Genomic DNA, 27,099 nt, shown 5'->3' on the forward strand with positions numbered 1-27,099 from the left:
GTGTTCTCTGTGCCAAGTTTAGTCCAATTCCATGGCTGTTGGGGTTTCAGAATGCTCTTTGATTGCAGAGAACTATAAATCCAAAGCAGCTCCCAATCTTCAAGGCCTGTTTTCCCCAGAGCCCCCAGTATTTTCTCTTTTTGTTCATGGGTGTTCTCTGTGCCAAGTTTAGTCCAATTCCATGGCTATTGGGGTTTCAGAATGCTCTTTGATTGCGGAGAACTATAAATCCCAAGCACCTCCCAATCTCCAAGGCCTGTTTTCCCCAGAGCCCCCAGTATTCTCTTTGTGTTCATGAGTGTTCTCTGTGCCAAGTTTAGTCCAATTCTAATGGCTTTTGGGGTTTCAGAATGCTCTTTGATTGCAGAGAAGTATAAATCCAAGCACCTCACTATCTCCAAGGTCTGTTTTCCCAGAGCCCCAAGTATTCTCTTTGTGTTCATGAGTGTTCTCTGTGCCAAGTTTAGTCCAATTCCATGGCTGTCGGGGTTTCAGAATGCTCTTTGATTGCAGAGAACTATAAATCCCAAGCAGCTCCCCATCTACAAGGACTGTTTTTCTCCAGAGCCCCCAGTATTTTCTTTTTGTTCATGGGTGTTCTCTGTTCCAAGTTTAGTCCAATTCCGTGGCTGTTGGGGTTTCACAATGCTCTTTGATTGCAGAGAACTATAAATCCCAAGCAGCTCCCAATCTCCAAGGTCTGTTTTTCCCAGAGCCACCAGTATTCTTTTTCTGTTCCTGGGTGTTCTCTGTTCCAAGTTTAGTCCAATTTCATGGCTGTTGGGTTTCAGAATGCTCTTTGATTGCAGAGAACTATAAATCCCAAACAGTTCTCAATCTACAAGGTCTGTTTTCTCCAGAGCCCCCAGTATTCTCTTTTTGTTCATGGGTGTTCTCTGTGCCAAGTTTAGTCCAATTCCATGGGTATTGGTGTTTCAGAATGCTCTTTGATTGCGGAGAACTATAAATCCCAAGCACCTCCCAATCTCCAAGGTCTATTGTCTCCAGAGCCCCCAGTATTCTCTTTTTGTTCATGGGTGTTCTACGTGCCAAGTTTAGTCCAATTCCATGGCTGTTGGGGTTTCAGAATGCTCTTTGATTGCAGAGAACTACAAATCCCATGCGGATCCCAATGTCCAAGGTCTGTTTTCCCCAGAGCCCCCAGTATTCTCTTTGTGTTCATGGGTGTTCTCTGTGCCAAGTTTAGTCCAATTCAATGGCTGTTGGGGTTTCAGAATGCTCTTTGATTGCAGAGAACTATAAATCCAATGCAGCTCCCAATCTTCAAGGCCTGTTTTCCCCAGAGCCCCCAGTATTTTCTCTTTTTGTTCATGGGTGTTCTCTGTGCCAAGTTTAGTCCAAATCCATGGCTATTGGAGTTTCAGAATGCTCTTTGATTGCGGAGAACTATAAATCCCAAGCACCTCCCAATCTCCAAGGTCTTTTGTCTCCAGAGCCCCCAGTATTCTCTTTTTGTTCATGGGTGTTCTACGTGCCAAGTTTAGTCCAATTCCATGGCTGTTGGGGTTTCAGAATGCTCTTTGATTGCAGAGAACTATAAATCCCAAACAGTTCCCAATCTACAAGGTCTGTTTTCTCCAGAGCGCCCAGTATTCTCTTTGTGTTCATGGGTGTTCTCTGTGCCAAGTTTAGTCCAATTCCATGGCTGTCGGGGTTTCAGAATGCTCTTTGATTGCAGAGAACTATAAATCCCAAGCAGCTCCCCATCTACAAGGACTGTTTTTCTCCAGAGCCCCCAGTATTTTCTTTTTGTTCATGGGTGTTCTCTGTGCCAAGTTTAGTCCAATTCCGTGGCTGTTGGGGTTTCACAATGCTCTTTGATTGCAGAGAACTATAAATCCCAAGCAGCTCCCAATCTCCAAGGTCTGTTTTTCCCAGAGCCACCAGTATTCTCTTTCTGTTCCTCGGTGTTCTCTGTTCCAAGTTTAGTCCAATTCCATGGCTGTTGGGTTTTAGAATGCTCTTTGATTGCAGAGAACTAGAAATCCCAAGCACCTCCCAATCTCCAAGGTCTGTTTTCTCCAGAGCCCCCAGTATTCTTTTTGTCTTCATGGGTGTTCTCTGTGCCACGTTTAGTCCAATTCCATGGCTGTTGGGGTTTCAGAATGCTCTTTGATTGCAGAGAACTATAAATCCCAAGCGGCTCCCAATCTCCAAGGTCTATTTCCCCAGAGCCCCCAGTATTCTTTTTGTCTTCATGGGTGTTCTCTGTGCCACGTTTAGTCCAATTCCATGGCTGTCGGGGTTTCAGAATGCTCTTTGATTGCAGAGAACTATAAATCCCAAACAGTTCCCAATCTACAAGGTCTGTTTTCTCCAGAGCCCCCAGTATTCTCTTTTTGTTCATGGGTGTTCTCTGTGCCAAGTTTAGTCCGATTCCATGGCTGCTGGAGTTTCAGAATGCTCTTTGATTGCAGAGAACTACAAATCCCATGCGGCTCCCAATGTCCAAGGTCTGTTTTCCCCAGAGCCCCCAGTATTCTCTTTGTGTTCATGGGTGTTCTCTGTGCCAAGTTTAGTCCAATTCCATGGCTGTTGGGGTTTCAGAATGCTCTTTGATTGCAGAGAACTATAAATCCCACGCAGCTCCCAATCTCCACCGTCTGTTTTCCCCAGAGCCCCCAGTTTTATCTTTTTGTTCCTGGGTGTTCTCTGTTCCAAGTTTAGTCCAATTCCATGGCTATTGGGGTTTCAGAATGCTCTTTGATTGCAGAGAACTATAAATCCAAAGCAGCTCCCAATCTTCAAGGCCTGTTTTCCCCAGAGCCCCCAGTATTTTCTCTTTTTGTTCATGGGTATTCTCTGTGCCAAGTTTAGTCCAATTCCATGGCTATTGGGGTTTCAGAATGCTCTTTGATTGCGGAGAACTATAAATCCCAAGCACCTCCCAATCTCCAAGGTCTGTTGTCTCCAGAGCCCCCAGTATTCTCTTTTTGTTCATTGGTGTTCTACGTGCCAAGTTTAGTCCAATTCCATGGCTGTTGGGGTTTCAGAATGCTCTTTGATTGCAGAGAACTATAAATCCAAGCACCCCACTATCTCCAAGGTCTGTTTTCCCCAGAGCCCCCAGTATTCTCTTATAGTTCATGGGTGTTCTCTGTCCCAAGTTTAGTCCAATTCTATGGCTGTTGGAGTTTCAGAATGCTCTTTGCAGAGAACTATAAATCCCATGCAGCTCCCAATCTCCAAGGTCTGTTTTCCCCAGAGCCCCCAGTATACTCTTTGTGTTCATGGTTGTTCTCTATGCCTAGTTTAGTCCAATTCCATGGCTGTCGGGGTTTCAGAATGCTCTTTGATTGCAGAGAACTATAAATCCCAAGCAGTTCCCCATCTACAAGGACTGTTTTTCTCCAGAGCCCCCAGTATTTTCTTTTTGTTCACGGGTGTTCTCTGTGCCAAGTTTAGTCCAATTCCATGGCTGTTGGGGTTTCAGAATGCTCTTTGATTGCAGAGAACTATAAATCCCAAGCACCTCCCAATCTCCAATGTCTGTTTTCTCCAGAGCCCCCAGTATTCTCTTTTTGTTCATGGGTGTTCTATGTGCCAAGTTTAGTCCAATTCCATGGATGTTGGAGTTTCAGAATGCTCTTTGATTGCAGAGAACTATAAATCCCAAGCGGCTCCCAATCTCCAAGGTCTGTTTCCCCAGAGCCCCCAGTATTCTCTTTGTGTTCATGGGTGTTCTCTGTGCCAAGTTTAGTCGAATTCCATTGCTGTTGGGGTTTCAGAATGCTCTTTTATTGCAGAGTTCCCTTCCACACAGCTGAATGAAATCCGACATTGTCTGCTTTTGAACTGGATTGTCTTTGTCCACACAGCCAGATAATCCACTTCAGTGTGTATTTTATGCAGCTGTATGGAAGGGGCCTCAGATAACCCAGGCCCCTTCCACACAACTCATGTTTGGTCCAATTTAATTGTGGTTGGATTTCAGAATGCTCTTTGATCTCTGGGAAACTAAACACCCCAAGAAGTCCCAAATGCCAAGGTCTATTTTCCCCAAACCCCACCAGTCTTCAGAATTGGGCATACTGAACATTTGTGCCAAGTTCTGTCCAGATCCATAGTAATTTGGGTTCACTGTGCTCTCTGGATGTAGGTGGACTATCTCTCCCATAACTCACTATCAGTTCCCCCCAACCCCCTCCAGTATTTTCTATTGGCCATTAGGGTTCTGTGTGCCAAGTTTGGTCCATGTCTGTATTTCGGGGGGGGGGGGGGGGGTGTCTCTGTGGTCTCTGGAAGTCAGAGCTGCATCGGTTGAAGGTACTTCACATTCCATCATCCGTTGCCCATACTCCCCCAAACATATTGTATTTGTAATTGATCACTATGCTTTAATTATTTCCAATTTTTAACAATGGAAATACATCCTTCATATCAGACATTTACATTACATTTCATAACAGAAGCAAAATTACTGTTATGAAGTAGAAACGAAAATGTGGTTGGGGGACACCACAACATGAGGAACATGAGGGGTCACGGCATTAGAAAGGTTGAGAACCACTGCCTTAAATGAATGTCCTTCTTCCTCCAGAATCGGGGACAGCGTGTGGTGAGGGGAGGGATGGTTTTCGAGAGCTCTCCGGTAACTTGCAGGGTCCTGCAGGGAGCTATTCTCTCTCCTCTATTATTTAACATCTATATGCGACCACTTGTCTGACTGGTGCGGAGCTTTGGGCTTGAGTGCCACCAGTACGCTGATGACACTCAACTCATTCTGAGGATGGAGGGCTGTACCCGAAAATTTCCATCAATGTCTTGAGACCGTTACTGGATGGTTGCGTGCCAGCAGGTTGAGGGTGAATCCAGCAAAGACAGGGATCCTTTGGCTGGCCCATTGGGGTGGGAGGGAGGTCCAGCTGCCTACCCTGGATGGCGAGACACTACACCCGCCATCTTCTGTAAAAAGCCTTGGTGTCTTATTGGACCCTCTGCTCACAATAGAGGCCCAGGTCTCTGCTGTGAGCAGATCTGCGTTTTCCACCTACGTCAGGCTAGGCTGTGGCGGCCATTAAGAGAAAAATAATATAATAATTATAAATGAATTTAAAATGAACAGAAAAAACCTTACTTTAAATGCTACCGCTTGAAAAGGGAGATTTCTAGAGCAAGGAAAATTCAACAGATGCTATGAAAGGTGGGGGTAGCTTGCTCCTTAAATAAATATTTGAAGAAGCGAAGGTTGTTAGGCTAAACTTAGAAACCTGGCACTTAAGATAAATCGATAATATTGATCCAAGACTGGAACATCTAAGGTCATATAGTAAGAGAGCGCCATCTCCTGTCTATTTGATGTAAATAGCAGGCAATTTCAGATGCATTCTATAAAGTGACCAAGTCTAGTAAAATAAGATTATGAAAATAATTACATAAGAATTAATAAGGAAATTACTTTGAATAAGTTTATGTTAAAAGCATATATATGAAGTTATGATTCATTTTAAGGTCTAAGAAAATTAGGAACACGTCATCTGGGTGTAAGGCTGAAGGCTAATGGAAAGATAAATATTTGGGGTCGTGATGATTTGCCAAAAGTGTTCTTATATAAGAATTCTGTTAATGATTATGTATTGTGTACGTGGCAGAGTTGGTATACGCATGTGCAAACTGGTAATTCTCTCTATAAATACTGGGCTGATTTGGGCAGAGCTTTGTGCTTCATCAGCCATCTTGAGGAGCTGGGCACCCTTACCCCGGGTAAGAATAAATGCTGGAAATTTGCTAAGCTGTCTCTGTCTTTTCCTTCTCCACGGATGTCTTGGAATCCTGGAAAATGGCAGCCTGTGCTGCAACATATGGCACCCGGAACAGGGACTTGAGAGCGGAGAAGGAAAAAGGTAAGCCTTTTGGGGGCTGATGTCTCTCACTCAGGGGGCTGGATAAGGCATGGACCAGGAATAACGAAAAATGGGTACCCACAAGAGAGAGAAATCGGTCTGTTCCTGGTCTGCTCCTTCCCCAGGCCTCGTGACTGAAGTGCATTGAGAAGTAACAGCTGCAGTTCCAGAAAAAGGGAAAAAGGGAAAAGCTAGCTTTATGGTATAGGAAAGGCACTTTGGATGTGCCTGGGGGAACATTTTAAAGAGGTACTGCAGGCCTCAAGTAAAATCCCCGAGTGACGCTTTCACCACAGAAATCGCACTCTCAGGTTGGAAAGATGCACTTTCAAAGGGAAAAGTGTTAAGGTAAAAGTTATGTTGATTATCTGTGTTGTGTGTTGTGGAATCTGTCTGTCTATATGCATTATCCCTTCTTGCTGCTTTGCAGCCCTATGCACACATTTGTGTATCAATGCCTGTTTCTGTTTTGCTCTGTTACTTTGTCAAATGGAAGGATTTTTTTTGCAACTTAGTTGCCTCAGTCAGTTGGAGAAGAAAAAAAGAGGGAGATATTTATAATGAAAAGAGGCTTAATGGTTTCAGGCTTCCGGGAAAAATCCAGGATGAAAAAGAAAAAGAAAAAAAATGAAAAATGAGAGAAAAATGAGGAAAAAAAGGAAACATTATGTGAAATATGATGATATGGTGCCTGTCTATTGAGAAAGGAGAAAATGTCCGTTTACATTTCCTGAAAACTTGAATGTGTGTGTGTGGCTAGCCAAAAAGAATGTGTGTAGCTGTTTGTGTTGTGGGCAAAATAATCTTTACAGGTTTCAAATAAAAAGAAAAAGAGGATAATTCAGGAAAAACCTGGAATAATACACATGATGATGGGAAATGCCAAGTTTACATGTTTTCATGTGGGTAAGCAAAACCAAGAAGAAAGTTAAGGTATGTAAAGAATATATATATAGGAAAGCAAGGAAAAAGCAAGTCAGAATAAGAGAATAGGGTTAATCACAGGAGAAAAACCAATAAGTGTGATTGCCTTGGGGGAAGAGAACAGGGTAGAATTGAAATGATAAGAAATGTAGCCAGAGAATGAGAATGAGAATATAGAGAAAGTTATACAGTGGTGATGCAATGACAGGAAGAAAGTGAATAAAGATTTAGCATTTGTTTAGTAATAAACTTGATATGTTGAGATGTGAATGAATAGATTCCCTTTTGAGGGTTTAGATAAATGTTTGGCAATATTGCAGTTTAGAATAAGTGAATGCATGTATGGAATCAGATTTGGACTGTTTAGACTGTTGTGTGAGGTTGATTGTGTTTAAATATTTGGTGGGTTAAAAGGGAAATTAATTATTATGTGTTGAGAGTATTCAAAAGTGGCCACTTGAATGCTCTCACTGGGAAAAGGGAAAGGAAAAATTGGAAACTTTTAGAAAGAGGAAAAATTGATACTAGTTTTTGAAACTGTCCCATATAGGAGAAAAGTAGTGACAATTTGAGATACATTTAAAATATAGAAGATTTTGTGGGGAGAGCTGTGATAAATTGAATGTTATGGGGATATTTGCAAATATATTTTATTAATTGACATGCACACCCCCTCTTAAAAAGCTCAAAAATGTCGGTAACTGAATTGATAGGTGAATGAAGATAGATGATTGGAATATGATGTGGAAGTGAAGGGGAATTAAGCATTAAGGAAAGAAGTACAGATTTTGGAAATGGTATTAATTGTATAATTACATTGGCCTGTTACAGTATCCCGTTTTGTCAGAGGACCTAGAGTGGCTGAAAGGTCTTGGAAGTGTGATCCCTGTGACAAGAGTGGAAAGGGTCTACTGCTTGACAAATTCCCACTGCTACAAGGAAGTGCCAAATCGTGGATGAATTAAGCCTGCTTAAAAAGGAGACCATACAGCAAAGGGCCCTGACTTACAACTTAAGAGTTGAATGACTGAATAAAGAACTAATTAAACCATAAATAAAAAGACATATTTCAAAGACTTAGAACATAAGAAAATAAAGTTGCCCTGAATAGGAGAGAGATCCAGCATTTGAAAGAAGAAAGAAGAAGAAAGAAAGAAGAAAGAAGATTGGATGGACTTTCGGGGTTGGGAGTGTGCTATTGTGGGACTCCTTATTATATTGGGGTTGGTGTGGTTGTGTTACAATTATAGACATGTCTTTTGGGGGGAAACATATACACTTAGGCATGTGGTATATTTATTACCTGATTATGTTGAGTATGCTCATCCCGAAGGTAGTACAGGGGGGATGGGAGCAAAACATATTCCACCAGATGATTCAGGATATAGCGAATGAGACAGAAGTTACTGAGTGTTGGATTTGCAGTCATGGGCCTACTTCCCAGCGTGAGGGATGGCCACTAATGGTAGGAAAATTATTAAGTCAAAAAGGATGGAGCGCTTTACAGCCTCAAAATTATGAGATGACTGAAACCTTACTTGATCCAGGATAGGCTATAGTGACACATGAAGGGACCTCACCGGAGGCCCCAGCATGCATTACTTGGGGAAAAGATGAGAGGTGGACACAAGATCAGGGAAACCCTCTCCACACACACCAAATAGAACTTGGTCATTATCCTAATTGCAATCTCCTTCTCCATGTATTCAAATCAGAGGCTTCTGAGGACATTAGCCTCCTAGCCCGTTTAGAACACTCTAAAAGGGTAAAAAGTTTTGATGGTGTTGTTTCACCAGGACTGGGTACCCACATTAAACAGGCCCAGGCAAAAGTGGCCAGCAAAAGTCGTGATCCACCAAGGACCCCCAGCAGGGAGTTGCCGCAGGGTCAGGGGGAACCACCCAATGAAAGACCACAGCAGAGTCGAGGAGAACCAAATCCTGCCAAAGTGGTAAAGGAGGTGGAAACATGTCAGGCTGTGCCTAAATCTCTGATAGCCAAAGGAGGGTTATCTCCTGGGCTATACTGGATTTGCGGGCAGTGGGCAGGAAAGATTTTGCCCCCTTTTTGGGCCGAGACGTGTACAATAGGTACCCTAATGCTAGCAGATGTGACAATATACACAGAACAACAATCCCAAATGACTTGGAAAAGGGAGCGTGAAGAACAACATTTAAAAAGAGCCTATGATGAAGCAGTTGGATATGACCCAGACCGAACTTATTTAAATGAAGGAGAAAGGTTGGGAGCCATCTTGTTCCCTGCTGTGGGCGTAGCTCTGAATATAAGACAGATTCGGAAACTCTCAGCTCAAGTTGAAAGGTTGGCAAACAAAACTGTGGCTGGAATAAGAGCTCTGCAGACGGAAGTTGATTCCTTGGCAGGGGTCCTAATGCAACACAAACTTGCTTTGGACTACCTATTGTCTGTAGAAGGAGGATTATGTTCTTTTTTAAATACCACGTGTTGCCACTATATCAACAAGTCAGGAGAGGTCGAATCTGATATAAATAAGATACAGGAAATAGTATCTACCATCAGAACTGGATACGCCCCAAAGGGAGAGTATTTTTGGCTGGTTAACTTCTTGGTTGCCAAATTTACAGTGGTTAAAAGACCTTGTCGTCATAGGATTTGTTATCTTGATATTTGTTATTCTAATCATGTTCCTACTACCTTGCGTAATAGCATGCTTAAGAAATATGATTGAAGGGATTGTCATTGCCGCTAATGTCAGACATGGAAAACAATTGCAACGTATTATGGATATGGAGATGGAAGAGATGAAGAGATTATCCAGGGAAGAAAAGGTGATATAATCACACTTAGGGTGTGACTCCAAAAAATGGGAGTTTTCTTCGTCACAAAAAAAAGGAGGGAATGTGGCGGCCATTAGGAGAAAAATAAAATAATAATTATAAATGAATTTAAAATGAACAGAAAAAGCCTTACCTTAAATGCTACCGCTTGAAAAGGGAGATTTCTAGAGCAAGGGAAATTCAACAGATGCTATGAAAGGTGGGGGTAGCTTGCTCCTTAAATAAATATTTGAAGAAGCGAAGGTTGTTAGGCTAAACTTAGAAACCTGGTGCTTAAGATAAATCAATAATATTGATCCAAGACTGGAACATCTAAGGTCATATAGTAAGAGAGCGCCATCTCCTGTCTATTTGATGTAAATAGCAGGCAATTTCAGACGCATTCTATAAAGTGACCAAGTCTAGTAAAATAAGATTATGAAAATAATTACAGAAGAATTAATAAGGAGATTACTTTGAATAAGTTTATGTTAAAAGCATATATATGAAGTTATGATTCATTTTAAGGTCTAAGAAAATTAGGAACACGTCATCTGGGTGTAAGGCTGAAGGCTAATGGAAAGAAATATTTGGGGTCGTGATGATTTGCCAAAAGTGTTCTTATATAAGAATTCTGTTAATGATTATGTATTGTGTACGTGGCAGAGTTGGTATACGCATGTGCAAACTGGTAATTCTCTCTATAAATACTGGGCTGATTTGGGCAGAGCTTTGTGCTTCATCAGTCATCTTGAGGAGCTGGGCACCCTTACCCTGGGTAGAATAAATGCTGGAAACTTGCTAAGCTGTCTCTGTCTTTTCCTTCTCCACGGATGTTTTGGAATCCTGGAAAATGGCAGCCTGTGCTGCAACAAGGCTACTGGCTCCCTATCTAGGAACGACCTGGCTACGGTGATCCAGGCGACGGTCATCTCAAGGCTTGACTACTGTAACGCCCTCTACATTGGCCTTCGTTTGTCAGTGATCCAAAAACTGAAGCTGGTGCAAAATGCCACGGCTTGTCTTCTCGCCGGGGTGCCGGCGAGGTGTCGTATCATCCCAATTCTACAACAGCTACACTGGCTTCTGATTGAGTACCGGATCACTTTCAAGGTGCTGGTACTAACCTTTAAGGCCTTATATGGCCTGGGGCCAGCGTACCTGAGGGCCTGCTTATCCCCCTGCCAACCGCAGAGATTACTTGAGTCTGAGGACCAAAATTTGCTTGAAGTCCCCAACATCTGGACTTATCACCTGTCCTCCACTAGGCAGAGAGCCTTCTCGATTGTGGCCCCTTATTTATGGAATGCCTTGCCAGTTGAAACCCGAACCATCCGAGAGCTACTTGCTTTTCGGAAAACCTGTAAAACCTTTCTTTTCCGACAAGCTTTCGATGGGTGAATAACTCGGGACTATGTCTGTTCTCGTTTTTATTGTATTTTAAGGTTGGTTGTATTGTTTTAATCTACTGCTGTAAACCGCTCCAAGCCAAAAAGCCTTAAAATAGAAAATTCAAAAGCATAGATAACCTAATGTCATGCAAACCGAAGCAGACACTTCTGCTTTGTATGTTTTCCCACATTGTAGTGGATGTAGTGGATGTGGAAATGCGAATTTCAGAAGAAAAACCACCCAAAAGCAGACCGGGCCAGACTGAACTCAGCCCAAACCATGCCGAGCAAGAGCATGCAACAAGGATGTCTTATTTTAAACAAAGCAGACCAAAGCAAGTTATTTCCTGCTATCTCTGATGCTATCTACATCCTCCCATGCAAGGTGCACATTATTTATTTGGATTTATCATCAGGGAGGCCAAGACTGGCTGCAAAATGCAATGATTACGATGGTGATTTTTTCCCCCCGCCTTGCACAGAAACTTCTAATTAAGAACAACAATAAGATCATCTCCCCCCCCCCCCCACCTTACATAACAAAAGGTGGGGCTTGGGTTGTCATCGGGAGGTGAGCCGTCGGAGATCCAAGTCAGAGCAGGCCATTCCTTTAGCATGTGGATTTCGCAAGCTTTGGGTCCCCCCATGGGAGACCCAAACATGTATTCCGCATGTTGATGTCATACATTTGGAATTTGGCATGGACTCCTTTCTGCAGGGTCTCACTTTTTGGGTGGTCTGTGGCCCTTGGATGGCATCAAAACATTGGCCAAAGCCCAGGGCAAAGCAAGGGCCAAATAAGTCACCTGGAAAGACTAGCTGAAGAGCATTCCCTCTGAAAGCACTAATCCAGAATTATACATTAGGTAAAGGTAAAGGTTTCCCTTGACATAAAGTCTAGTCATGTCCAATTCTGGGGGGGGGGGGGGGGTGCTCATCTCCTTTTCTAAAACAAAGAGCCAGCATTGTCCGTAAACACCTCCTAGGTCATGTAGGCGGCATGACTGCATGGAGCGCCCTTACCTACCCATCAAAGTGGTACCTATTGATCTACTCACATTTGCATGTTTTCAAACTGCTAGGTTGGCCAAAGCTGGGACTATCAGTGGGAGCTCACCCCCTCCTCGGATTCAAACCGCTGACCTTTCGGTCAATAATTTGAGGAGCTCAGCAGTTTAACCCGTTATGCCATGGGGGGGGGGGTGTTACATTAATGATATATTAATGGGGAGGGGAGACTCTCCCCATATCCAACCTCTCTTCCCCCTCCCCCATCATCCCTGGAAAAGTCCCTTAACAAACAGCAGGTGGAATGTGTGAGCCAGCTAATAATATTAATAACAATATTGTTAATATTAATAACAATATTACTATTATAACTATTATTAATAATTTAGTCACTTAGACGATCCATTCCTCAGCTTTTGCGTGATCACATCTTCTCTAATTGCCTCAATTCATATCTATTTCGAGTATGAGTAGACCAGTGTATGATTGCACAACCGTGTTTGTCTCTCACATTATATGCCATACATATTGACGATAAATTTTGTTACAGCCCAGAGACCCTTATTATACTGTAGCATAAGAGTTATACAGATAATGAGTTTAATCTCACGTAATGAATCAGACATTGGGTGGGAGGATGACCAAGAGATCTCAACCATTCCCGTGTTGCCATGGCATTGCTCCAGCACCCATCCATTCTGCGCATCGCAAAACGATGTGTGGTGTAGAGGGTCCTTCCACTTTTATTTATTTCCAATATCAATATTTTTAATAATATCAATGGCCGCCCTGCCGGTTGGGCGGCTGGAAGGGCTCCTGAGGTGCTCCGAGAGTCACTCCCGTAGAGTGAACGGGGTGTGATAGCCCCCCCCCCCCAACTCGAGTTGGATTGAAGACTCGTAAGTTGCTTAGCCTGAGCCCAGGGGACTGACAGTCTAGGGAGCCAGCCTCCCTCAAGGGGACTGCCCAGCAGACCCGGGAAAGAGGGGCTCAGAGGCAGCGGTTCGTGGCAGGAGAGCCATTCTCAGGGACCCGAGAGCAGGTGAAACAGCCGACCAAACACCCTTGTTTTTAGTAGGGTCAAAGGGAAGAGAAGAAGCCGTAACGAAAGAGAAGAAGAAGGTGAGAGCAAGCCCGTCAATTCCAAAGTCAATTAGAAGTTGATGAAACCATAGGATTTCATCCGATGCCAAGGAAACAGCTATGTATTCTGCCTCTGTTGTAGACTTGGCTACTAGCTCTTGCTTCCGGCTGGCCAAAGCGATAGGACCATTTCCAAGAACAAGTATCCGCTGACCGACGTGCAGTCCGAAGAATCTCCAGCCCAATCCAAGTCCGAAAAACAAATTAACTTTGGTTTATCACTAGCTGGTAACTTTAATTGTAAGTTCATTGTGCCCTTTAGGTATTTTATGACTCTCTTAACAGCAATCCAGTCTTTCTGAGTAGGTGCACTGACTTTTCAGCTCAGAATTCCAACAACTGACGATATATCTGGTCTTGTATTAGTAGCTAGATACAAAAGTTTTCCTATCGCTGTTCTGTATTTGTCATTTTTTTGGCAAAATTTCACTTTCTTCACTGTTTCTTAAGAAGTCTGTGACCATTGATGTCGCAACTGGGTTTGCAACCTGAAGTCCAGTAACTTCCAACAAATCAATAATCTTCTGCTTCTGGTTCAAGAGCAGTGATCCATAGTCTTCTCTCTTGATCTGTATTCCAAGATAATATGAAACATCTGCAAGTTCTTTAATTTCAACTTGTTTGCTCAAATGATGTACAACTTCCGTGGAGTCTTGAATTGACTGCGATGCAATGACCAAGTCATCAACATACGTCAGAATAAAGCAACAATGACCATTTTTGACTCTAGTGTACAGGCACTGATCTGCTTCTCCTTGCTTGAAACCTAATTGCTTCAGCATTTCATCGAATTTCTCATTCCATGCTTTCAACGCCTGACGAAGCTCATAAAGACCTTTCTGAAGCTTACAAACAAGGTTAGGTCTCTTCTTTTTTAAAAAAATATTTTTTTATTGATTTATCACATTTATTACATACTATTGCATTTTGTACATCAACCTCTTTAACATGTTGTTTTGTTGTTTTGCTTTGACATTTCCCCCCTTTTCTCTTTTTTTCCTTTTTTCACCACAGTGCTCCCCTCCACCCGTCTCAAGCCACCATTCTTACATTTCATCTGTCCAAAATTTCATTTCTTCTTGTGACGGTAATTTTCCTTCCTTATTTTTTAATCCATCTACTACAAATCTTCCCCATACAGCATCAAAATCGCTTTGTTTCCATATACCTTTTTTAACCTTTAATATACATGTCAATTTATCATTTATTGCTATTTTCCATGCTTCCTTATACCACTCCTCTATTTGTATATTCATTTCTTTTTTCCAATTCCTTGCTATAAGCAGTCTTGCTATAGTTAGTAAGTTTGTTATCGCTTCTTTATCCTCCTTTTTCAATTGCTTATTGTTATATAATGATAGTAAGGCTATACTAGGACTTTTATCTATTTTTATATTCATTATAGTTTCTATTTCTCTAAATACTTTCTCCCAAAAATTATTTACATATTTACATTGCCACCACATGTGTATATATGTTCCTGGTTCTCCAACAATTTATTGAGTTATTTTTATTCATATATGCTATTCTTACCGATGTCAAGTACCACTTCCATATTAACTTGTAATAGTTTTCTTTAACTCATATCGATAAATTTTTTAAATGTCTTTGTCCACATAATTGTTGCCACTCTATTTCACTTATTTTTATCCCTAAATCCCCTTCCCAAATCTCTTTAAGGGTACACTTTTTTATTTTTTCATCCTTCATTTCAATTAGTATCTTATAAATTTTGCTAATTATACCTCTCAAGTTTTCGTGTTCTTCTACAGCCCTTCCCTTCTGTATTATTTGTTCGAATTGATTGAGCTGGCTTCCACTTCTATTTTTTTTTTTAGTTTATTAACCATTGTTCTAATTGTATACAATGAAATCATGACAATTTTATTTCTTTAAACTCTTCCAACATCATTTCCCTCTTCATTTCCACCTTCATCCAATCCCCTATCCTATCTAAATTTATTTCCTTTACCCTTTTATCCATTACTTTTTTTAAATTTTTCGGGAACTTCTTTTCCATCACTATTGGGGTTATAATTGATCCCTCCTTTATTAACCTCCCCTTATATTTATTCCATACTTTCAGTATGTTGCTCAGCATTGGGTTTCTAATTTCCCTCATTTCTTTTCTAGTAAACTGTTTAAAAAATATATTCCAAGTTTCATCTTCCACTTTTCCTGAATCATTACTAAGCCAATCTATTCCCTCTTTTTTAACCATTCCTTCTATAACCAGACTTAATCTACTTGCTTCATAATATTTTTTTATATTAGGTAGCGCTAGTCCACCCTCCTTTTGCGATCTGTACCATAACTGTTTATTTAGTCTGTTTCTTTTACTTCCATTACAGTACTTATTAATCATTTGTTGCCATCTAGTTAGTTCTTCTTCTGTAATTTGAAGTGGTAGCATCCTAAATATAAAATTTATTTTTGGAAGTATTTTCATTTTTACTAATGCTATTCTTCCAAACCGGGATAAGCGTATACCTTTGTACTCTATTAACTTTTTCTGGACTTCTTTCCTTAATGTTACTACATTTACTTCCTCTATCTCTTTTAAATCCTTAGTTATTATTACTCCCAAGTATTTTAATTTATTCTTAATTCTTATTCCCATTTTGCTCTGTTCTATAAAATCTTTTTCTTCTTCTCTTGTATAATTAAGTAGCATCATTTCTGACTTGTTCCAATTAACTTGTAAACCTGTTGCTTTCCCAAATATCTCCAAATGTTCTTTTATTCTATCCATTTTCTCCACTATATTTTCTATAAATAACAATGTATCGTCAGCGAATAAGCTCACCTTCTGTTTCTCCTTTTTTCCTAACCCTTCTAAATTTTTATCATTCCTTATGTTATTAGCAAACAGTTCTATCACCATAGCAAATAGTATCGGAGACAAAGGGCAACCTTGTCTGGTTCCTCTAGTCACTTTTATTTCGTTTGTCACTCCGTCATTTATAGTTACCACTGCTGAGTTCCTTGAGTAAAATTGTTTTAGTACTCCTTTTATTCTATTTCCCATTCCAAATTTATTCAATATTTCCCTTAATGTCTCCCATTCCACACAATCGAACGCTTTAAAAATATCTAATGATAATATCCCTGCTTTTTCTTTCCCCTCTTTAGCCCAATGAATTTTAATACTCTCCCTATCAAATTTGACATTTGTCTTCCTTTTATAAACCCGCACTGATCTTCTTTTATGTACTTATACATACATTTATTCATTCTATTGGCTATTATCGCGGACAATATCTTTGCATCCTGATTAATTAATGATATGGGCCTATATGACCCTGGGTCTGTTAAGTCTTTATCAGGTTTAGGTATTAATATTATTAATGATCTCCTCCATGATTCGGGTATTTTATCTCCCTTCATTATTCCATTATACAATTCTAATAATTTTGGGGTTAAAACTTCTCTAAAGCTTTTATAATATTCTGTCCCTAGACCATCCAAGCCCGGAGCTTTCCCTACTTTTAATTTCTTAATAACTTCCTCTATTTCTTTTTTCTTAATAGGTTGTTCCCGTAACTCTTTATCTTTCTCCTCCAGCTTACTCTCCCAATTTTCCTCCACATATTTCCTAATTGCCTCTATGGGGCTTGCTTTGGTTTGATATAGTTCTTTATAAAATTCTTCAAATACTTTCAATTTTTCTTTCATAGCTCTACATAATTTACCTGTTTTATCTTTTATCGTATTTATCATTCCTTCCATTTTCTTTTTCTGTGTTGATTTGGCTAGCATCTTTGAATTCCTATCACTAAACTCAAAATATTCCCTCCTTAAATAAATTAAATTTTCTTGTACTTCGTCTATTTCCATTTTATCCAATTCCTCTTTTTTTGCTCTTAACCTAGCATAAATTCGTGTATCTCTCTTTATTACATATGCTTTTTCAATCTCTTCTATTTCTCTTTCTAAATTCCTTTTCCTTTCTTCTTGCCTTCTTTTTAAGTTAATTGTCTCTTTTATACATAACCCTCTGGTCATTGCTTTCATAGTGTCCCATAGAACTCCCTTTGTCACCCCCTTTTCATTAAAGCCCCATATTTCTTGCCATTCTGCTTGCACTTTATCTACTATCTCTTTATGATTTAGTATTCTTGGTCTCTTCTTGTCTTCAAAACCTGGTGGTTGTTTCATGTACAAATCTTGAGAAATCTCACCATGTAAGAATGCAGTCTTGACATGTAAGTGTCATACTGTCATCTTCTTTGAGGCTGCTACACTTAGAAGTAGTCTTATGGTACTATGTTTTACAACAGGTGCAAAGGTCTCATCAAAATCAACTCCATATTTCTGAGAAAATTCTTGAGCAACTAGTCTTGCCTTATAGCGCTCAACTCTTCCTTCAGGGTCTTGCTTCAACTTGAACACCCATTTACATCCAATTGCTTTCTTTCCTGGTGGAAGTTCAGTAAGAGTCCAAGTCTGATTTTTGTACAGAGCATCGATTTCCTCCTTTGCAATTTTCCTCCATTGTTCAGCTTCTGTGGTAGGTAGCATATCAATTTCTTCTATAGTAGATGGTTCACTGGGTAACACTGACTTTGCAATGTAGGACAGACGTAAGGGCGGCACACCTCTGTTGGGATGCAATGAATATCTGGGAGCTTGCTCTGGAAGATGGTCCACTTCCGCAGATCCTTCTAATCCAGAACTTGCCTCACCATCATCATCTTCTGGCCCTTCTGTTTGCATACTGCCTGCAGCGTCTGCAATGTATTTTTCAATCTCTGAATGAAGCCAGGTTCCATTTCCAGTGTGTCAACTGAAGAAATTGTCGGTACATTGTTCATGGACTCCACAAGTTGTAAAGTAGTATTTTCTTCTTCTTCTGAAAAATCTAGCACAGTCCCTTTTAGATTGACTTTACTTTGTTCATCAAAATGTACTACATGTCGAATGGACCCTTCACTTGTCTCAAGGTTCATCACTCTGTAACCCTTGCTTGCTGGTTCATATCCAACCAAAATAGTCTGTTCAGACCTACAGTCCAACTTATTCCTCTTCTGCTTTGGAACATAGGCATAGGCAATGCTGCCAAACTTTCTGATGCGTTTCACACTTGGTGCACTTCCATTCCACATTTCAAAAGGAGTTTTTGTTGTGCCCTTTGTAGGCAAACGATTCTGTAGGTAAGTAGCAGTGATTATGGCTTCTCCCCACAAGCAGGCTGGCAATTGTGCCTCGGCTAACATGCACCTTGTCATATCAATGAGGAATCTAATCTTTCAGCTACTCCATTCTGTTGAGGAGTGTAAGGAACACTTTTAATGAGTTGAATTCCATTCTCTTGTAGGAATCTCTGTGTGCGGTGTGAAGTGTATTCACTACCACAATCAGTTTGAATCGTCTTTGGTGTGCATTAAATTTGGTCTTCACCATAGCAACATATCTTTGCAATATATCTTGTGCCTCTGACTTGTTTTTCAAAATGTAAACAACACAAAATTTTGAAAAATCATCCAAAAAATTGTTTTTGGTTGTGTTAGGAGCCCCCGGTGGTGCAGTGGGTTAAAGCCCTGTGCTGGCAGGACTGAAGACCGACAGATCGCAGGTTCAAATTCGGGGAGAGGCGGATGAGCTCCCTCTATTAGCTCCAGCTCCTCATGCGGGGGCATGAGAGAAGCCTCCCACAAGGATGATAAAACATCAAAAAGCATCCAGGCGTCCCCTGGGCAACGTCCTTGCAGATGGCCAATTCTCTCACAACAGGAGCGATCATCCAAAATTAAAACAAAATAATGATTTCCACCTGTTGAAGGTACATTAAAAGGACCACAAATGTCACTGTGGATAAGATCTAGAACTTTAGTAGATTTCCCTTCCATATTGATTGGAAAAGAAGGGCTTATTGCCTTCTGCTGAATGCAAGTCACACACTTGTCAAAAGCTGTGTTGCTGATCTCTAAATTCTTAGCCAATTTATTTATTTATTTACTTTATTTGTATACCGCACTCTCTCAGCCCATAGGCGACTCAGTGCGGTTTACAACCAGGCAATATACAAGTGCACAACAATAGTAGTAGCATTTAAAAAACAGTAATTAAAGCAACTAAATCACATAGCAAAACATCAGTATAACAATATAACAACAATACATCCATATAACTAATCCATCACGTTTCATCAATAAAGTCATAATCCGATCTCCTCGTCTATTATTCCAAGTTCCAAGTTCCAATCTCAATCAGTTGATTGCACTGCTTAATTAAACGCCTGTTCAAAGAGCCAGGTCTTCACTCTTCTCCTGAATGCCAGCAAGGAGGGGGCCGATCTGATGTCTGTGGGAAGGGCGTTCCACAGCCGAGGGGTCACCACTGAGAAGGCCCTGTCTCTCGTCCCCGCCAGCCGTGCCTGCGAGGCTGGCGGGATCGAGAGCAGGGCCTCCCCGGACAATCTTAATGTCCTAACTGGTTCATAGGGGGTGATGCGTTCGGACAGATAGATTGGGCCAGAACCGTTTAGGGCTTTAAAGGCTAAAGCCAGCACTTTGAATTGTGCCCAGTAGCAAACTGGCAGCCAGTGGAGCTGGCGCAACAGAGGAGTGGTGTGCTCCCTGAGTGCCACTCCCGTTAGCAACCTGGCTGCCGCCCGCTGGACCATCTGAAGCTTCCGAGCAGTCTTCAAGGGCAACCCCACGTAGAGAGCGTTGCAGTAATCTATACGGGATGTAACCAGTGCGTGGACTACCGTGGCCAAATTGTTCTTCTGCATCTGGAGAATTGCATTTGCATCTCTACGACCAAAATGTTTATGCCACAGTTCAAGAGTCTTTCCATCAGCCTGTGTATTAACCATGTTGGCTTGTTCAGTTGAGAGACATAGTTCATAAACTCCATTCCTTTCAAAGGCTCTAGCACACAAAGCATTGTCCTTTGAAATACTGCATTGTCCATTTTCAAAATGAATTGCAAAACCTTTCTTATCCATGGCACTAACACTTAGCAGACTGGCATGCAGAGATGGTACAAGATAAGCATTTAAAATCTTACTTTCAACAATCCCATCAGGCAAATTACATTTAATCAAACAATCTCCAGAACCCATAATTTCTATAGGTCTGCCATCACCTTTGTTAATTCACCTTTGACATCTTGATTTAATTCAACAAAATTCTCAGACTCATATGTGCTATGTTGTGTACAACCTGAGTCAATGATCCATGTATTAACTTTATTTTTATTTCCATTTATTGCTAAAGCAGTTTCCATTGCCAAAAATCCTTTGTTATTTGGCTTATTATTCCCTGCAGATTTTTTTGGAAAAACTTTCTTCTCTTGACTTTCCTGCCTTTTGCCACTGGATGGCATACCATCTTTCTTAGGAAAACGACAGAATTTTGAGATGTGCCTGGACCTCCCACAATTATAACAGCCACGCCCCTGGGGGCCGTGATTAGAAGCTCCACCCCTGTGGGTCTGGCCACCATTCACAAAGTAACTTGATGCATTGTCTTTAAGACTTGCAGGCTGGGAACAGCTCCCCCCTTTGTCTGCACAGAACTCTCTCAGTCTCACCACAACAGTTTCAAAACTAATCCCTTCAGCTGACTTTATGACTGTTGAGTAAGAAGCAAATTCCTTTCCTAGAGTTGCTAGTAGGAAAGCAATTTGATACACATCTTTGAACTCTAATCTAGTGAGTCTAAGTTTATCCATCATCTCAGTAAAATCCTCCAAATGTTTCTCACAATCCTTTCTATCATTCAATATAGTTCTAAGAAGTTTCTTCAGACAAGAAACAGCACTTTTCATTGAAACATGCCCAAATTGTCTTTTTAGAGCTTCCAAAATTTGTTTAGTAGTTTTACATTCCCTTATATATATCATCTGCTTATGTTTAAGAGAACTGGCCACAATAAATTTCGCTCTAGCATCCTTGCGTTTACACTCTCTTGCCCCATCTGTCCCTTCTGGTGGACACTCATCATCTTTGCAGATTTTCAAATCTTCAGAATCTAACATTAACATTACTTTATCCAACCAAAAGGAAAATGTTGTATAGTCTAATGTTTGTTTTAAACCAAAAATTCCCTCTCTTCGTTCCATCTTTCAAAACAAAATCCAAAATAACTTCAACCAAAAATTGAGGTTCTCAAAAGAAATAATCAAAAGTTGAAAATTCAAAGTTCAAAACTCAAAATCTCAAAAAAAAAAGTTTGGTTAAAATGAAAAAGAGCCCAAAAAGCAACAAAATCTCTCTATTCTGAATTTGCATGCATAGGGAGAAAGGGGAAACAGGAAAAAGTGGCACTTTAAAATCTCAAGCCGCAAAAGACAAAGAAAAGCTGTGGGTCAAAACAAGCCCTCCTTCTTAAGTGAGCTCTCTCTCTCTGCTTGGGAGTTTTCCCTTAAACCACAGGGGAAAAGAGACTTCACCAAATAAAAAAAATCAAAACAAAAAGGCATTACCTCTAAAATGTGCTCTCTATTGTCCCGCAGCTTACCTGGGTCTCATAACCTGATGACTAAAACTACATTTGCATAATCTGGTAGTCGTTACAACACCAGAAAATAGCCTTTAATATACACAGCAGGAAGCTTGCGGACAGAGCTAAGTTAGAGAATGCCTGTGGCTAACAGAAGTTTGAGACCAACAAAAAATAAGCAGCCACCCCCACTTTCCCCCTTTAGGAAATACGCATACACAATAAGCATTCAGACACAGAATTAAAGATCAAACTATTTACTTACTAAGAAAAGCTTGCATGATGTAAAGATCAGGTAACAGATCTTTCGGTTACATTCAGAGCAATGAGTTGGGCCTTAAAGGTGGTAAGCAGGCCTCTCTTCTCCAAACGGTTACATCCCAAAAGTAAAACAGAGCAAAATAGAGAAAAAGAGCAAATGGGGAGAACAAAGGGATACATCCCCCTTTATATACCCTTCCAAAGATGCGATGTGACACAAACACCTTTAGAGATGGTGGATAACTCATTAGCTTACATGCATATTTAAATCAGGTGCAATAAACTTTGGAATTTGAGGAGATCACATTACAGCATGGCACAAACAGGAATGTGTGTGAGATTGCATCTACCCAACACATTCCGGACAAAAGATGCAAGTCATAAGATTAAGAACAGAATTGCCAGAAAAAACAGAAGATATACCAGAACCACTAACTGCAAGACTAGATAAAATTACAGAGAGACAAGAAGAACATGGAACGAACAATTAAATGTTAGACTCAAAATGTAAATGGCCTAAATTCACCAAATAAGCGAAGAAGAATTTTTAACAGAATCAAACAGGGCAAATACGATCTTGTGGCCACATATCTTGGAAACATTCAGTTCATCTAATACCAAAAAAAATCTGGAAAAAACATTCATTTCATCAGCATCCGAGAAGAAGCGAGGAGTAGCTCTTTATGTGAATCCTGACCTAGATCCACAATTGACATTCAAAGGTGAAGAGGGGAGAATTGTAGGGGTGACAATAACTATAATATGCAATATGTACGCACCCAACGGCCCAAAAACAAAATTCTGCCAAATTCAAAATCTGATCAGTAAAGAAGAGTATGATCATTTAATAATGATAGGAGACTTCAATTGAGTGGGATAGGAAAATGGATATAAAAAAGAAAATAATAATGCAAATTTATTACTGAAAACATTTATCAACCTGTTAGATGAGATGAACTTACAAGACTCATGGAGAACACACCACCAAGATGAAAGAGACTAGACATGTTTCTCTGCTAGGCACAATAGCTGGTCAAGAATCGTCAAGGTATGGACCACACATTTCTTACTTACAAAAATAGATAAAATAGAAATTTTAACAAGACAAGACTCAGACCATTGCCTTATAGTGATCATTTACAATCAGAGACAAAGAGACAATCAGAGACAAAATTGGACAAAGAAATTGGCGTCTGAACGATAATCTACTGAATGATCTGAAAATACAACAAACCATTAGAACTCACCTGATAAACTATTTTAATACTAACAAAACAGAAGAAATCCCCACTTAGACAATATGGGATGCAGGAAAGGCAGTAACTGAGGTAGATGCATCCAACAAAGTGCAATAAAGAACAAGAAAAGGAAAGAAAAGATGCAAGCAATTATGACAAAACTGAAAGAGGCAGAAGGGAAATTAAACCAAGATCCAAGGAATAAGGAGACAATACAAGAAATAGAGATCCTCCAAAGACAAAGAATAGAACTGGAAACGGAACAATTAGCGAAAAAATTGAAATTTTCAAAACAAACATACTTCCACAACGCAAACAAGATAGGACCATGGCTCACCAGAAAGATAGGGAAAATGAGACAAAAACAATTTATAACAAAAAAAAGTCACAAATAACAGAATAAACAAAATATAAGGATATAATTAGTCAATTTAATAAATTTTATAAAACATTATACTCAAAAGAACAAATACAAATGGATAAGATCATGCAATTCATGGGCCAACAAAATTAAATAAAATCACTGAAGAAAACAGAGAAAAACTGAACAAAGAAGTATCAGAACAAGAAATTTAAAAAGCCATCTCAAAACTTAAATCAGCCAAAGCGCCAGGTCCTGATGATTTTCAGCTATTATAAGACCTTCGAAAAACCCAAACTAAAGAAGATAATAAACTTAGCATTAACAACTCAAGCTATTCCAAATACCTGGAAACAAGTCACAATTACAATGATTCATAAAGACAACACAGATAAAATGGATGTTAAGAACTACCGCCCAATTTCCCTTCTGAATGTAGACTATAAGATATTCTCAAACATATTGGCTGAGAGATTAAAATAATTTTTGAAAGTGTGGATCAAAGAGGAACAATCGGGTTTTCTACACAGCGACAAATTAAAGACAATGTAAGAACTATAGTGAATATCATTGAATACTACGAAAAAACAATGACAAAGAGTGTGCCTTATTTGCTATAGATGCCGAAAAGGCATTTGATATGGTAAACTGGGATTTCTTCCTTGCGATTATGCAAGAGATCGACATGGGCTTTCACTTCACAAATGCAAAAGAAGCAATATACAGTACCCAGAAAGCTAAAATCTGCATAAAAGGACAAACTACAGAGAAGATAAACATACAAAGAGGAACTAGGCAGGGATGTCCGCTTTCACCTCTCCTGTTCATAATGACTCTAGAAATCCTATTAAATAACATCAGAAATGACAACGCGCTCAAAGGAACGAGGATAAGGAGACATTCCTATAAACTTGGGGTCTTTGCAGATGATGTAATCTGTCTGATTGAAGACCCAATGGATAACCTGGAAGAATGGATGAAGAAAATAGAAGACTTTGGGACAATAGCAGGGTTCAAGCTTAACAAAAACAAAACAAAAATATTAACGAAAAACGTAATGAAAGAAAGACAAGTATTATTAGAAAGAAGAAGTGGCATACAAGTCGTGGATAAAATTAAATATCTGGGAATAAACCTAACAGCAAAAAACCTCCACCTCCTAAAAAACAATTATGACGTAAAATGGAAAGAAATTAGTAAAGAAATGGCTAACTGGAAGTTCCTAAATTTGTCACTGCTGGGAAGAATCTCAGCCATAAAAATGATGGTTTTGCCTAAACTCCTCTTCCTATTCCAGGTGCTACCCATCATAAGAAATATACAATTAGAAAATGGAAAAGAGAAATAACAAAATTTATCTGGGCAGGGGAAAAACTTAGAATAAAATTCATAAATTTAATTGAAAGAAAAGAGTAGTCTAGGGCTGCCAGATCTTCAAGCATACCATGATGCCTGTGGTCTAGTCTGGAGCAAAGAATGGACAAACATCAATAGAGCGAAAGATCTAGCTCTAGAAGGACATGATCTGAGAAGTAGGTGGCATACATATATGTGGTATGCCAAAAGAAAGATAGAAAAAAAATCAGAAATAATTTCATTAGATCCTCGCTGATTAAAATATTGGAAAAGTATAAATCAAAATTTTACCAAAGAACACCTCTCTGGATCTCCCCCCTAAGCGATACAGAGAAGAGAACTGGGCTGGGAGAAATGGCCAAGGTATAAAGACATTTTTAAAAAGAACAATGATGGCTTTTCCATGGAGACGCTGGAAGAGATAAGAGACTCATTCGGAGAGATAACATGGTTCCAATATAGGCAGCTCACAGAAGCCTACTATAGAGACAAAAAAAATTGGTTTTGATAAAGGAGAAAACCATTAGGATAAAATTATGATAGGAGAAAAAAAGGGGATTACCAAATTCTACAAGATTATATTAAGTTGGACAACGGAAAAAAATAGAATAAAAAATCATATCTCAAAATGGACAGCAAGCTTAGGTCACACTATCGGAACCACAGAGTGGGAAAGGATATGGAGAGTCAAGTGGATAAACTCTTACAACCTAAGAGAAAATTGGATAAAAATGATGTTTCATTGGTATATCACACCGAGCTTACTGGCGAAATGTTACAGAAATGTTTCAGAAACATGTTGGAAATTTCAAAGCAAAAAGGGCACCTTTTTCCACTCATAGTGGACATGTGAAAAAATAAAATTTGGAAAGGAATACATGAAATAACAAGATACTGGACTTGAAAATAGAAATACTATCTCCTAGAATACTAGACTTTGAACTCGGGAAAAAAAAAGGTAAGCTATTTTTCCACATGACGACGGCAGCGAGAAATATACAGGCAAGAAAATGGAAGAACAAAGAACTACCAACAATAGAGAAATGGATAATTAAGCTTTTAGACATAATAAACATGGACTCTCTAACATGGTACCTAGAAAACAAACAGATGACAGGCATGGCCAGGACAGATTGGTCTCCAATCAAAAAATACTTCAAGATCAACTAGATTCAGACAAACGAGAACTAAGGATTAGGAAATAATAACACTTTTTGGTGGGGCAAAATGATCAAGTAAGATCAATAACTCTTCCCAGACCCATTCCCCAACCCTCACATTCCCCCCACCCTCCACTTTTCCTCGCACTCCCTTCCCATTCTCCCCGAACTCTTTCCCTTCCCCAGCCCCTTCCCTAATCCCCAATACCTGGTTTCATGTATAATTAAACCCAAGTTTAAGTTTCTTGTGACTTGAATGTACCCACTATCTTGAAAAACCCTGAATAAAAATTATTTTTTTTAAAAAGGAGGTGTCCAGCTCTTTGGCTCAGAAATGGAGTTGAACACCAATCTGACACGACTAAACTTAATGTCAGAGCATTAATATGAATGACAATATCATTAACAATATCAATATTATTATTGATATTAATAACAATATTGATTATATTAATAACAATATTAATAATACTAAATAACTATATAAATATTATTAACAACATCAATAACAATATTTATTTTAACTAGTTTATTATAACTTTTGTTGTAATGTGGGTTGGGTGCTGTATGTGTCAAGCGTGTTTGTCAAGTGTTTTTGTATGGATGGGCTAATCAATAAAACCTACTTTTGTAATAACAATATTATTAATAATATGAATAACTATAGTAATAATACTCTTGTTAATATTAATAACAATAATATTAACAATATTAAGAATTTTAATACTAATATCACCAACATTATTATTAACAACATTAATAATATTGGTGTAAATATTAATATTATAAATAATATTCATATCATCAATATTATTATTTGTTGTTGTTCATTCGTTCAGTCGTCTCCGACTCTTCGTGACCTCATGGACCAGCCTACGCCAGAGCTCCCTGTCGGCCGTTACCACCCCCAGCTCCCTCAAGGTCAGTCCAGTCACTTCAAGGATGCCATCCATCCATCTTGCCCTTGGTCGGCCCCTCTTCCTTTTGCCTTCCACTTTCCCCAGCATAATTGTCTTCTCTAGGCTTTCCTGTCTCCTCATGATGTGGCCAAAGTACTTCAGCTTTGTCTCTAGTATCTTTCCCTCCAGTGAGCAGTCGGGCTTTATTTCCTGGAGGATGGACTGGTTGGATCTTCTCGCAGTCCA

This window comes from Anolis sagrei, chromosome Y (genome assembly GCF_037176765.1).
Source record: "Anolis sagrei isolate rAnoSag1 chromosome Y, rAnoSag1.mat, whole genome shotgun sequence".
Lineage (NCBI taxonomy): Eukaryota > Metazoa > Chordata > Lepidosauria > Squamata > Dactyloidae > Anolis > Anolis sagrei.